Here is a 13,975-nt window from a genome sequence, read left to right as displayed (position 1 = left end):
AGCCGACAGGCAACTTAAGAAAGGGGGGTTTACCTTGGCTCACACTTTGATGGTACAGTTTATTGAGGTGGTTGGTCACATTGCCTCTGCAGTCAGGAAACAGAGAGAGAATGATAACTCAGCTCACTTTCTCATTGTTTAAATCCAGGATCCCAGACTGTGGAATACCACTGTTCAGATTTGGGGTAAGCCTTCTCACCTCGTTTGCCTAATTTAGATGCCCATCACAGACATGCCCAGAGGAGAGGCTTATCCGTTCAGTGATTCTGGAGCCTGCCAATTTGACAATCAATATTAACCATCACACCCACTAACGCATTGTCTTGAAGGATGCATGCCAGGAGGGTTTAATTCTAACTACAGCCTCATGATAACATATATATTACACAGATAAGTTTCTATGTTATAATTATGTATATTTAAATGTGCATGTACTTACATGTTGATGCTAACTGCAGTGACGGTCAGTCTTTGTGGTCAACATGACTGGGTTTATAGTCACCTAGCAGACACACTGTAGGCATTGAAGGTGTCTCCAGAGAGATTGAACTGAGAGAGGGGAGCCACCCTGAATGTGGCTAGCCTCATACCATGAGCTGGGAGCCCTGGCTGAATCAAAAGGAAACAGGGAGAAGGCAAACTAAGTTCCTGCATCCATCTCTCTGCTTCCAGCTCAGATGCAATGTGACCACCTCCTCACACTTCTGCAGCTGAGCTTTCCCTGCCACGAGGAGCCCGAAGCCCCTCAGCCTGGGAGCCACGATAAATCTGTTCTTCCCTGAGTCATTCTCACCTGGTGCTGTATTACAGCAAAATGACAAGTGGCTAACACAGCTGTTTTCCCTCAGTGGCATCAAAATGCCAGACAGAAGGAACTCAATGGGTGAGATTCATTTTGGTGAATACTCTCCAGGGTTCCTAGCTGGGTGGTTTCATTGTTAGGAAGCACAGAAAGACAGCACACACTGCTCCCTGCACAGCCAGCTGAGAAGCAAATATGGAGAAAGATGGTAAGGGTCTCATATATCCACCAAAGGAATGCCCTGCATGACCTGACTCCCTCCATCCTGGCTCCACCCTATAGCAGGTTTTCTTTGGGTTCACCATCCAGCGCCCAAATCATGACAAGGAGACTTATTAATTATGGATACTCAACTTTATCTTATGCTTGTCCACTAGCTCTTATAACTTAATTTAACAAGTTTCTCTTCATCTACATTTTGCCTCGGGGCTTTTTACCTTTTATTCTGTAAGTCCTACTTTATGATAGCTGGCTGGCACTGGCTCTGGGCGTCTCCCTCTTTCTTCCCTATTCTCTCCTCTCTCATTCCCTTTCAAGCCTAGATCCCCCTCCCATTTATTCTCCCTGCCTGCCAGGCCTGCCTAGCCCTCTACTGCCTAACCATTGACCATTCAGCTTTCTATTAGACTAGTCAGGTGCCTTAAGCAGGCAAGGCGAAATAGCAACACATCTTTACAAAATTAAACAAATACAGCATAAACAAATGTAACACACCTCTAAATAATTAAAGAAATACAGCATAAACAAATGTAACACACCTCTAAATAATTAAAGAAATACAGCATAAACAAATGTAACACACCTCTAAATAATTAAAGAAATGCCGCATAAACAAATGTAACACACCTCTAAATAATTAAGAAATGCCGCATAAACAAATGTAACACACCTTTACACAGTTAAAGTAATATTCCACAACACTACCCCCTAAAAGTGCCACCTCTCCTAAGTGCCTTGGCTTTAGTACATGACTAAATTGTAATTAGTACATGACAAAATTGCACCAAACGGATACAATTATCCAAACTGTACACAATGTATCCAAATTTATCAAATAGAACCCAAGTAACTTGAACTCAAAGGGAGGCAGATAAAACAAGTGTGAGCCAGGACCCCAGGAGAGGTTGAGTGATGTGTGCATAGTTTGCAATAACTGAGGTTGGGAACCTACCAGAATACAGTGGAGGAGCCTGGCATGGGCTAGATGCCCTATAATACACACAACAGCCCCAAACCAAGAATGCCTCTGCTCGGACCATTGATAGTGCCAATGTGGAAAAGGTCTGGTTAGACTTCTAAAGTGAAGGTAAGCTGAAGCTAAACATCATGAGTATCTTTAGATCACTGGGTGAGGGACCACAAATGCTTACAAAGCAGCTAGGCCGGCCATCTGCACTGGAAATGCTATTAAAATGAATTTATCAGACCTTGTGAGTAGGTATCATTCTTATTTCATTGCTAAGAAACTTAAATTTTGCAGAAATTAAATAACTTTGCTCCAAAATTAACTCTTGAGTGCTGTCCAGAAAATGACTCCATCAGATTGCTTACCGATAGTTCCACTTCAGTGACAATGGTTTCAGCACACGATAAGAGAATCAAGTTCGAGGCAAATGGAAGGGCAGCCCCACTGTCAGGAGGAGACAGATTCCACTGCTCGTGGACGTTAACCAGAACTGAGAGCGAACGCTTTCACCACAATGTACTGCCTGAACTCATGGGCCATGCTGTCAATGTGCTTCTCCTGGGACAAAGAGCTGCCTGGCTACATCCGTGACATTGCCATCAGAAAGGGCAATCATAATGTCTTTTTAGAACCGCTCTGAAACTAGGCCTAATCGCGTGTCTCCTATTCAACAATCAGTCAACATTACATGCACACTCACTCTGAAACCCTTGGACTCTGGTCAAGCGTAGAATTAGGGTGGTGGGTCATAGCTTTTCCCAGGTTTGGTAATCTTTATATTCAGATGCTCTCTTTTGTGAAGTGGCAGGGTGGGTAATTTAGCCAATCACAGTCAGCTTCATAGTAACCAAGCAGGACTCTGCATTTGACACAAACTCCTTAAGTTAGGAAATGTTCTAAGGCTTGTTTTCAAAGCTCTCTCTGTGCATTCCCGGCTTCATGCTATCCACAGATCCAAGCCTTTATAAATTTTTACAATTTTATAAAACCCGACATATCCTGGGCTTCTAAGAAGGGTAGCCGGTGTCATGTCTCCTTGACCTCAGGCTGTGACGCCTTCCCAGCGTCACAGGCCGGATTGCGTTTCCTCCTCACACACCACCTTGTTCTAGGTCACAGCACAGCTTTTGTGAGGAACTTTTAAAAATAGCCCACTTGGGTTCCAAGCGCGAGCTAGCTCATCATTGCCTAAGCATTGCCTTGGAGAGGAGCCCAGACTGGAGGCTTGCAAGAGGTGTGGGAGCCAGGCAAGGGAGCCAGACAGATGGGCTGAGACTATGGATGATGCGCAGACCATGGTGCAGCCATGAGCAATATGCTTCCCTGCAGTTGCCACCGAGGAGTCAGCTCTTGAGTCCCAGAGATGCATGGACAGTGGGCAATGAAGGAGCAAGTCCATGCAGGATCCCAAAGCCAGGGGGTGGGGGGTCTTCCTTCTCCAGTCTCAGATTATTAGTGAAATGACTCACTGAACAGCCAATAGCCAGGCAAGAGGTATAGGTGAGATTTCTGGGGAGAGTAAGGAAGAGGAAGAGAATCTAGGCACAAGGGAGATGATGCCAGGAGACATGGAGAGGAAAGGAGAAGAAAGGGGAGGTGCAAGAAGAAAGAGAAGTAATGCCTTATAATAGAATGTGAATTAAAATAAATGGGTTCATTTAAGTTATAAGAGCTAGTTAGGAACATGCGTAAGCTATAGGCCAAGATTTCATAATTAATGAGGAGTCTCTGTGTCTTTGGGAGCTGGCTGGTGGGACAGAAAAGACTTGCTATATATGAAGTGCAACACGGAGGCTTGAATATCCACATAGGGCCTGAGAAAGCAGTCTCTCAGGTAGGCTAAGATCTCTTTCTGAAGGGAAAAGGGGGGATATAAGTATAGGAAGGATGGGATAATAGTATGGATTGTTGAATCTACTTTTGAAAAACCACTAGTCTCAAATATTTTACATTGATAATGGGTTTTTGCATATTGATACAAATTTAAGTTTATTTTGTTATCCTGTATCTATGTTTCTACTCTTGTTTAAGATATTATATCTATGCAGCTCATTTAAAAATGTAATGTAAAACTTTAGTCCTTGAAAGCTACTGTAGTAATTGGAGCGGCGGGGCTGCGTCCCCGGCACCCCGGCCACCTGGCTAACTTAACACCCGAAATAATTACATGGACACTGTATTCTTTTAAACACTGTTTGGCCCATTTTTATCTAGCCTCTTCTAGGCTAATTCTCACATATTAATTTAGCCCATCTCTAATCATCTGTGTTGCACCCCAAGGTGCGCTTACTGGGAAAATCCTAGCCTATGTCCATCCTGGGTCGGAGCTGAATCACATCTGCCCAGGAGAGCGGAGCATGGCGTCTCTGAGAGGAGCTGCATGGTTTCTGAGCTCACTTCCTCTTCCTCCCAGCATTCTGTTCTGTTTACTCCTCCCACCTATGTCTTAACCTATCAGGGCAAGCAGTTTCTTTATTTAATTAACCAATGACCTTCCTCCATCAAGCTACTTAGGATAATAAAGAAAGACAGATTAATAGTTAGTCATCTATAACAATCAAACTTGTAGTCATGTTAGGTATGTTTTCAAGGTCAAACAGATATATTTTAGAGACATGGTATTCAAACACTTTAAAGACATACAAAATATGGTATTTAAAATGTTTTAATAACATAAGGGTTTTCATGACAGTGAGACACATCTGCTCCTGGCAGCATCAACTTACTTCAAAAAAGGATGGTGGGCATCACAGAACCTCCACATGGAATTTGCTTTCATTTGTGACAAAGCCTCTGACTAAAGAGACTATCCTTGTCTAGACTGCTGACAGTATGCTGTTCAAACTGGACAAGAAGAACACAAAAGAACGTAACTACCAAGACAAGGTAGGACCGTCCTTCAAAATTCCTGCTTCACAGAAAAGCCTCTCAGATCATCTAGGCCCATAGGCCAAAGCTTGAGGGAAAAGTGAGACCAGGGCTTAAACGCCTAGGTAAAGTCTTTCACACAGAGCCAAATGAGGAAAGTCAAATCACACACACACGCACGCACACACGCACGCACACACACACACACCATCCTACTCAAGTGTCCAGGATGCACCTGAGGACATTGTCATCAGTACGAGGTAAAACAACTCCAATCCAGCAGCAACAGAGATTACTCTGCTGTCTGTCTGTCTGTCTGTGGTTTGGCTATCTGCTGGACTGCATAAGAGCACATAAGATGGCTAGGAATTAGTTCCAAATATCCAGAGTTCCAAATATTCGGAGCCCCTGGGTAGTCTAGAAGCCCAACTGCTGTGCCACTGAACACAGGCGTTGCCTTCAGCTTTACAAGTGGTGCGTGGGTGCACAGTTGTTCCCGAAACAGATTTTGCCAGGATTTCACACATCCACTTTCCAGAGAGATAGGAGGCTGGAAATGGAAGCCACAGCCACCCAGAGTGAGCAGGGAGTGTGTGCGGAAGAGATGGAACAAGTGCCTTTTGGGTTCACAGACTCCTTGGGGAGAGGAATTCCTTTGTTTGGGCTGCTATATAAGATGTCACAGCAGGGTGACTTAAAGTGCAGAACCTACCATCACCCAGTTGCTTAGACTAGGAGTCCCAGATGAGGTGTAGGAGGCCTGGCAGGAGCCTCTCTTCATCCCTGACTGCTTCTCCCTCTGCCTCTTTTCTCAGACCTGCATCCAGGCTCCATGTCTTTGTGTTTCCCAACATACAGAGCAGTTTTTTAGTTAATTCTTTGAAAGTTTCATAAAATGTAATTGGATCACATTCGCTCCTCCTCAAACTCTCCTCAGATCAACCTTCCTACACACTTAACTTTGGGTCAGCACAAATGGGACAGGACTCGGTGGGCTTTTTAAGTTCCCGCATCTCACATGAGCACTGGTCATACTGGATTAGGGTCCATCCAGCTCCTTCAACCTAAGGACTCTTTAAGAGCCTTGTTTTCAGATGCATTGGTGCTATAGCGTGGCACCAATGGAGGAGGTGCTGATTTCAAATGGGGGTGAAGAGGAGCGGCTAGAAGCTTTGGAGGTGCTGAAGAGACTGCTCAGTAGTTAAAACCACTCTCTGGTCTTGAAGAGGACTGGGGTTCAGTTCCCAGCACCTACCTGGAAACTTACAACCTATTGCATTCCAGGTGATACAAAATCCTCTCTTGATATCCACAGACACCAGATGCACACAGAGTATGCATTCATACATTCAGGCAAAATGCTCATACAATAAAAGCAAAAAAAAAATCTTTAAAACATAATTTTTGGGGAGATACAGTTCATTCAACGCCATGGAAATTGGGCAGGGAATAGACACAGCCTTCCCCTCCCCTAAATCCATGGGCTCAGACATAGTTGTGTCAAGCTAAAGCAAGTTGCCACCTTCTGTGATGTGTCTTGCCAAATACAGCTTCTATACATAGCTAACTGTAACCTAGTCTCAAGTGTAAACAAGACACAGCCTAAGCGTGCCTTCCTGTAACTAAGCTACGGGTCTCGGCCAGTCAGAGCAGCTGTGTTGTAAGCAGTCACAAGCCAGCTACTGATCAGACCATGTTTACCTAGGGAAAGTGCCCACTGCAGCCAATCACATTGTCTGATACATCATTTCCTTTCCACTATCAGTAGAACGACTCTTGTGTGGGGTCCATTCTTTGAAAGAATGCCTGCTTCCGGAATGTTTTGTGTAAATTTTGTTAAATTGAGCTGGTTCCCATTTTTCTTGTAACTGTTGAGTTAGTCAAATAATCACTCCTAAGAAGCCATTAAAGACAGGGAAGAGATGAGGCCACTGCAGGAAAGATGGAAGGGTTGATTTTTAATTATCCCTTTTTTATTTGTTGAGAATTTTACACACGTATACAGCATGTCTTGATCATATGCACCACACCCTTCAACTGCTCCCGAATCCCCGCGTGTCCCCTTCCCAACTTCATATGTTTTGCTTTTCCTTAGTAACCCAATTAGAGTTGTCCATGGATGCATGGAGCGTGGGGCCATCCACCAGGACATAGGCCACCAGAGGGGCCACCAATGAAGACTACTGATATTCCCCTTTTTTCAGCCGCCATCAATTACCGAGATCTCCTCAGCTGTGGGCGGAGCCTTGTGAGCCCCGCCCCCTCCATGCTGGGATCGAGACTGGCTGGCTCCCTTGCAGGTGTGTTTTCCTGAGTGCAGCCTTCCTAACAGTTCCACAACCACGCTCCCCAGCTTCTGAGTCCAACAGTCTCCCTGCCCCTTCTTCCCTGACATTCGCTGAGAGAGGCAAGTGGGGTGGGGGGCAGGAAAAATAGAGTAGTCAGAGGAAGTTCACAAGAGGGGTAAAGTGGGGACTGGAGGACAGAAATGCGAACGTGACTCCTTCTGCTTCTCAGCCCGAAAGTGAGCCTGGTGCTAGGAACAACCACAGAATTCAGCTTGCACACTGGTTGTGAGCAAAGTCGATTGATCAAAAGGACCAATCAGGGTGTATGTCAGGGTTCTCTAGAGGAGTGGAGTTTATAATGGGGGGAGGGGGGGCACAGAAAGGGAGCTTACTAGAGTGACTTGCAGGCTGCGGTCCGTCTAGTACAACAATGGCCATCTACTAACAGACGGTCCAAGAATCCAGTAGTTGTTCAGTCCACAAGCCTGGGTGTCTCAGCTGTCTTCAGTAATGATGGAGTCCCAGAGAAGTAGTCTGTAATTAGACTAAAGGGATGGACTTAGCGGTGGGAGTGAGAGCTAACTTCCTTCTTCCATGCCCCTTATACAGGCTGCCAACAGAAGATGTGGTCAGACTAAGGGTGGATCTTCCCACCTCAAAAGATCTGAATTAAAGGTTTATCTCCCCACGTTAAAGATCTGGACTAGAAGTGAACCTTCCCACTACAGATGATTTAATTAAGAAAAACATCTCTCATGGGTGTGTGCAGAGAGTTCCAGGTGTAGTCAAGTGGGCAGTAAGAAGAGCCATCACGCTGGGCCAGCAAGAGGATTCTGGGCAAAGGGCTTGACACCAAGCCTGGTGACCTAAATGCAAAGCCCCAGGACAAACAGAGTTGAGCGATAGAACCAACTCCTACAAGTTGTTTTCCGACTTCACATACCATAGCACACGCTCATGTGCATGCCACACACACACACACACACACACACACTCACACACACTCATACACAAACACACACACAGACACACATGCACACACACATACACACACTCACACACACTCATACACAAACACACACACAGACACATACACACAAACACACATGCACACGCACACACACTCATACACAAACACACACACAGACACACACACAAACACACATGCACATGCACACACACATATATACGCACACATATACACACACACACAATTTTTAAAAAATCCCCTCTCTCACACACACACACAATTTTAAAAAAAGCATCCCCTCATCTTGAACAAGTCCCTTCTCAAAACCCCTTAGAAAACACAAATGTCTTCCTAAATTCTCTAAGTTACAAAAAACTCTACATTCTAAAATCCCCTCATCAGAACCCAAAAGCCGTTTACATAATAAATTTGAAAATAAAAGGGAAATATTAGCAGACATTTTCCACGGATTCCAACAAGGATCTACACTCTATACAGAGGCAACCTAATTATAAAGCTGAGCAATAAACTTCCAGTCGAGCAGAATTATTCTTTTCTATCAGCCAGATGGTAATTGCTTTTAAAAATATGCCCGCGTGTGTGTAACTCACATCTTATCTGTTTGTAATCTCTTTGGAGGAAGTAAAATCCATCTTTTTAAATTGCCTGCTTTTTTATTCTGCAAAAGCTAACTCTGAATAAATTATCTTCTTAGGGAAACATTGCTGGCCTAGGCCAAAATTTTAAAGACACTAAAAAAAAAAAAAATAAAACTGTATTTTCTCAAAAAATAAATAAATAAATAAAATGAGATTGCAGTGTGGTAGAAAAACTATGGGAAGTGGAAACTCTTATGAGCAGCTATTTATGAATGCAGAAAGCAAAATAAAGTTACCTTATCAAAGTACTCGCTAGTCCCCGCCACCCAGGAACGTGGAGGGTTGTGCACATTGGGAACAGTTTTGTGTGGTTGCTCTTAGAGTTTCACCAAAATGACCCCATTTCTTTGAAACTTGGGTTCAAACCAAGTGTCTTAGGTCTCTCTTTCTGGAGACTATGGTTGGTCTTGTCAACCTGACGACTTCGAGGGTTACCTAGGAAACACACCGTTGGATGTGTCTGCCGGTGCATCCTTGAATTGAATAGCACCTTTCTACGGAGGCCTAGATAAGAGGAGTCCAGGGGAAATGCAGGGTTACCTTCTGAGCAAGTGTGCCCATCACTGCTGCGGCCATCTTCCATGAGGACTATAACTCCAGCTTCTTCAGCCTGCCAGTGTGGTTCCAGCACCAGAGTCTCCAGGGAGCTCTAGGAATGAAATGACGCTGCCTAAAGCGACAAAAGAAAGAGCTCGAAGACACTGTATCCAAACTCCAGATGTGTAAGCAGAATGCACAGAAACCATCTCTCTTCCAAAACAAGCTTACGGAAAACCATGGCCGTACAACAGGCTGACTTACATCAGTTTTTAAGTTTCCTCCTCCAAAGGGCCTCTGGAGCAGCCATGAGATCGTTGACTGGAAGAGTGGGTCATGTACCTTGCAATGGGGGTGTGAGGAAGAACTCAGAGGGGTCGAGGGGCACTGGACTTCCCGGTTCTAATGGGGTTCTTTTTGCTTCCCTCCCTTTATTGGCATTTCCGGTCCCATCTCCGATGTTATTGACCTCGCTGCCTTTGACAATGGTAAGACACTCTCTTTTCTGGCGCTCACAGCTATATTCCCAGAAGAGATGCCAAGTAAGGCAAATCTAGTGTTTCTCAGCGCCCACCCGTCTTTACCTCTAAACCTCTAGCCAGACTCATTCCTAAGTCCCTAGCTATAAAATATTTCATAAAAACCAGTGCCTTGTGAATGTGTGAGGAAGAATGAAACCTACGCTGTATGCTACATGATGGATGGAATTAATGCATCGATTGATTTTCTTATCGTGGTGACCAAATATGAACACAAAGTAACTTAAGGAAGAAAGGGTTCATTTCAGCTCATGGCTTGGCACTTGGACAGCAGGACAAAAAAAAAAAAAACAGAGTTCAATAGGAGTGAGGTATCTGGTCATGCTGCATCAGAAAGCAGGAGACAAACGTGGGTGTTTAGATGGATTTCTTCTTCGTGTTTGGTCTGGGATCCGTCTACATTTAGGGTGGGTCTTTCCTCCCCTCAGGTAAAGTTTTCTAGATATACTTGCTTGTGCAGATGCAGTCTTCTAGGCTATTCCAAATCCAGACAAATCAACAAGCTTGGGGATAACACAGGCAGGAACCCATCGGTACCTTCCTGACAGAAAAGGATTCGAGCTGTTGATGTCATTTTCTGCTAATACACAAGGTACTGAGAAGACCTGCAACGTGGCCCAAAGGAGCAAGTACCACAAGGCAGCAAGGACCGGGAAATTCTGCTGGAGTGGGAGCTTCAGGATCATAACTGCTTCCTCTCTGCCTGGCAGCGCAGAGACAAGAAGGGAGCCACTGGCTTTATTTGTGTCTGGAGCTGGTGACAATGGGGTACAAGAGCAAGGCAAAGCGTAAAGCATGCTGCCCCTCAATGCATGCGTGTGTACTAAAGATAGATACAAACGCTGTAACCCTCTTCAGACCCCTGTACTTCTAATGAAGGGCTGCAAGATCTGTGTCCTCACGACCCCTGTGCATCTTACAGCCTACTGTGTACCTCACCTGTACAAAATGTATTTCTTGCCAAGAGGTTTACAATGAAAGTTTGAATTTTTACAAAATAAATGACAAAAAAAATAGAGCTCAAGTATAGGCGTGGAGGACAGAGGTAGCTGCAGCTCAGGAAACCCAAGAGACCGTTTCCTTGAGGCCTCCTGCACAACTGCACGCTACCATTTAATTGTTCTCGAGCTGTGGTAACAATTAAGCTCTAAATCACAGTGGGATGAGATGGCCGTGTTCTAGAAAGCCCCTCTGTTGCACTGTGTCCACCGAAATCATTGCTGTGTTCGACAGACTAAGATTGTCCTGTCCTTTATTCCTAGTTAACACCTACTCTAAGTTGAGGTAAAACTGAATTTGTTTTCCTCCTTCTCCGTCATTTGAAAGGATTCTATCCTAGGCTCTCCTCTCTGCCAATGTGTTCATCAAAGAGACTCTCATCCCTCAGGTACTGAAACCCTTCTCTCAGTCCTGTGGTAGGAATTCTGAGGAAACACAAGCACCGAAGGAGGCCATGGCATCGCTGTAGTTTCTACTGTCCAATAGAGCTACTGCCTATTCCTCGCCAGGGATTTTCAATGGTGATTTTTCTACACTCAGTGCCAACTGACTGTGGGGTTTTATGTCCCCCACAGCAGTGAGGGACTCGCAGGAGCTGATGGCCTGGACTGAGACACACTGGAGAAAGGCTGCAGAGACAACACTGTCCATTCATAACCCAGAGGTCAGTCAGGTGAGCGCTCTGTGACAGTAGCTGACCTGCCTGTCTGGGGCCTGAACTGTAGGGGAAAAGCTACAGGGACGTGTGTCTGGAAAGAGTGCCACAGGATGGGGTGTGACCAGGACACTGGCTTTCCACTGGAATATTTGTTCTTAAAATAGTTCATTTTCTCCAAAAAAGACTCAATGATTCAGAAAAGCAGCTCCAGCAATGCTAGCAGACAGCATCTTCCCTCACCTCCCTTTTCTGTTCCTTCTTTGAAAGTCTCACACTGTACACAATGTATTTTGAACATGTACACTCCCGACTGCCCTAATCTCATGCTGTATACAATGTCTTTTAAACATATACACTCCCAGTTGCCCTCAAGCCTCTCCTGCCACAGTCCCCTCCAAATTCCATGATGTCTTTTCATGACCCACTGAGTCCAATCAATGTTGTAGCTATATACATGGGTGCCAGGTTATCCACAGAAGTACAATGTACCAGGGATCACGGCCCCAGAGAAAACTGAATGCTCTCCCAGGAAACTTCAGCTGCCAAAGCTCCTCAGCCAGAGGTGGAAAGATATTCTTTCTCTCCCTTCTTCTTCCTCCCATCTACCCATTTAGCTCTGTTCGTCAGGCCTTGGGTTGTGGTTCTTCTTTCTCAAATATTTGGTACTGTTTTGATTACTATTTTGGCTCGTGAGATATTGACAGTTTGGGAGGCCTCCTTCACAATCTTTCTGGGGGATAACTCTGAGTGAGAACTGGTACACTTCCAGAAGGGACAAATGCTATTTTTCCTGTGGGTGACCAATTTTCAGTTGCTCCTGGGTCATGCAGCTGCACCCATGTTTTCTCTTAGAATTGAATGCCTGACAGCCAGGGGACAAGAAGCCTCCTACTCTGCTTTTGTTTGGTTTTTGCTCTACCCACATCCTCATCTGTCCTAGCTCCTTTGCTACTGCTGTGATAGAAAGCACCATGGCCAAGGAAACATAAAATAAAGCAATTAGTTGGATCCCCAGGTCCAGGAGATTGGCACCCATGGTGGAGGAGCAAAGGCGTGGTGGCAGGAATAGAACTCGCATCTCAAACCCCAAGCTAGGGGCAGAGAGCAGGTTGGAAATGATAAGAGAGTCTTTTGAAATGTCAAAAGCCCACCCCCAGTGACACACCTCCTCTAGCAAAACCACACCTCCTAATTCTCCCCAAACGGTTCCACCAACCAGGGACTAAGCATTCAGACATATGAACCTATGGGGACTGTTCTTATTTAAACAGAGAACTGCTGCTGTAGACAGTCTGAGATATGCTCTCTGCCTATCTATTTCTTTCTGCTGTGGTCCTCCAGAGATTCCTCTGAGATCCATGCTCACAGACAAGCTTCTTTTCTGTTCTCTCGCATTATGTTAATGGGAATGTAACATGCCACAGTCACCTTGGAAGTGTCTGGAATTTTCATATGAAGTTAAATATATACCTACCCCTTGACGCAGTCTGGCCATGCTTTGCCAGCGATGAAGAGTAACGATGCATCCTTGAACAGGGTCATTCCAGGAGCCATAATGCAGAGTAGCCCAAGCCAGAAGCAAGCCGAATGTCCTCCGACAGCCAGATGGGTAAACAGTCTCTGGTGTGTGCATCCAAAGAACATTTCCAGCCATGCAAGCAAACTATCCCCACCCAAGAAGGGCCGGTATCAGCACGAGACTATAGATTGATTGACAGATGCTAGGTGTGTGAACGCACATCTTGTGTTGCCCCATTCGCATGTCATGTGCACAGAGAAAAAGAAGAGTGGGAGGGGGGGAGAGGGAGAGGGGACTGTTAAACAACATTATGATGATAGGAACCAATGCAGGGTGTCTATGGTGATGGAGGAGTATGGGCTTGACTTGATCTTTCTAGAATGATGGAAATCCTCGATGTCTTGATTGAGGTATTTCTGAAATTACCTATGTGCATAGTTTTGAGAACCCAGAGTTACGCAGTTCAACCCTGGGCCTCCCAGGGCAAGTAAATGATTGCTCTACTTTAAACCATCTTAAAATCAGAACTAAGCTACTAGCAGAGTTAGAGCATTTATTCTTGATTGTATTTTTCAGCGCTGACATTGTAGCAACAGACATCATGACAGCCAAATAAACAGCAAAAAAAAAAAATCTATTCCATTCTAATGCTCTGAGAATATGTAATATAACTAAGATACACATCCCGCATTTCAACTAATTATGGGATTTCACTCACCACCCTCAGCAACCGGGAAGCCGAATCAACTTTCTTTTCTCAGAATACTACGTTAGAACCTATATTTAGACCTAGCATTGAAGGTGACATGGAATAGAGACACTATCTTGACACAATGTCAGCTGTCATCTCGCACTTCCACACAACCGGAGAGCAACTGTCTTTGCCGGAAGCAAAGATGAGAAGGACAGGAGAAATGAGACTATGCTCCTGGACGTCTCTTTAGGATTAA

Source organism: Microtus oregoni, unplaced genomic scaffold (genome assembly GCF_018167655.1).
Source record: "Microtus oregoni isolate MIOR12 unplaced genomic scaffold, Mior012 000040F_ref0000088, whole genome shotgun sequence".
Lineage (NCBI taxonomy): Eukaryota > Metazoa > Chordata > Mammalia > Rodentia > Cricetidae > Microtus > Microtus oregoni.
The sequence above is the reverse complement of the archived record's forward strand: the minus strand, read 5'-3'. Positions refer to the sequence as shown.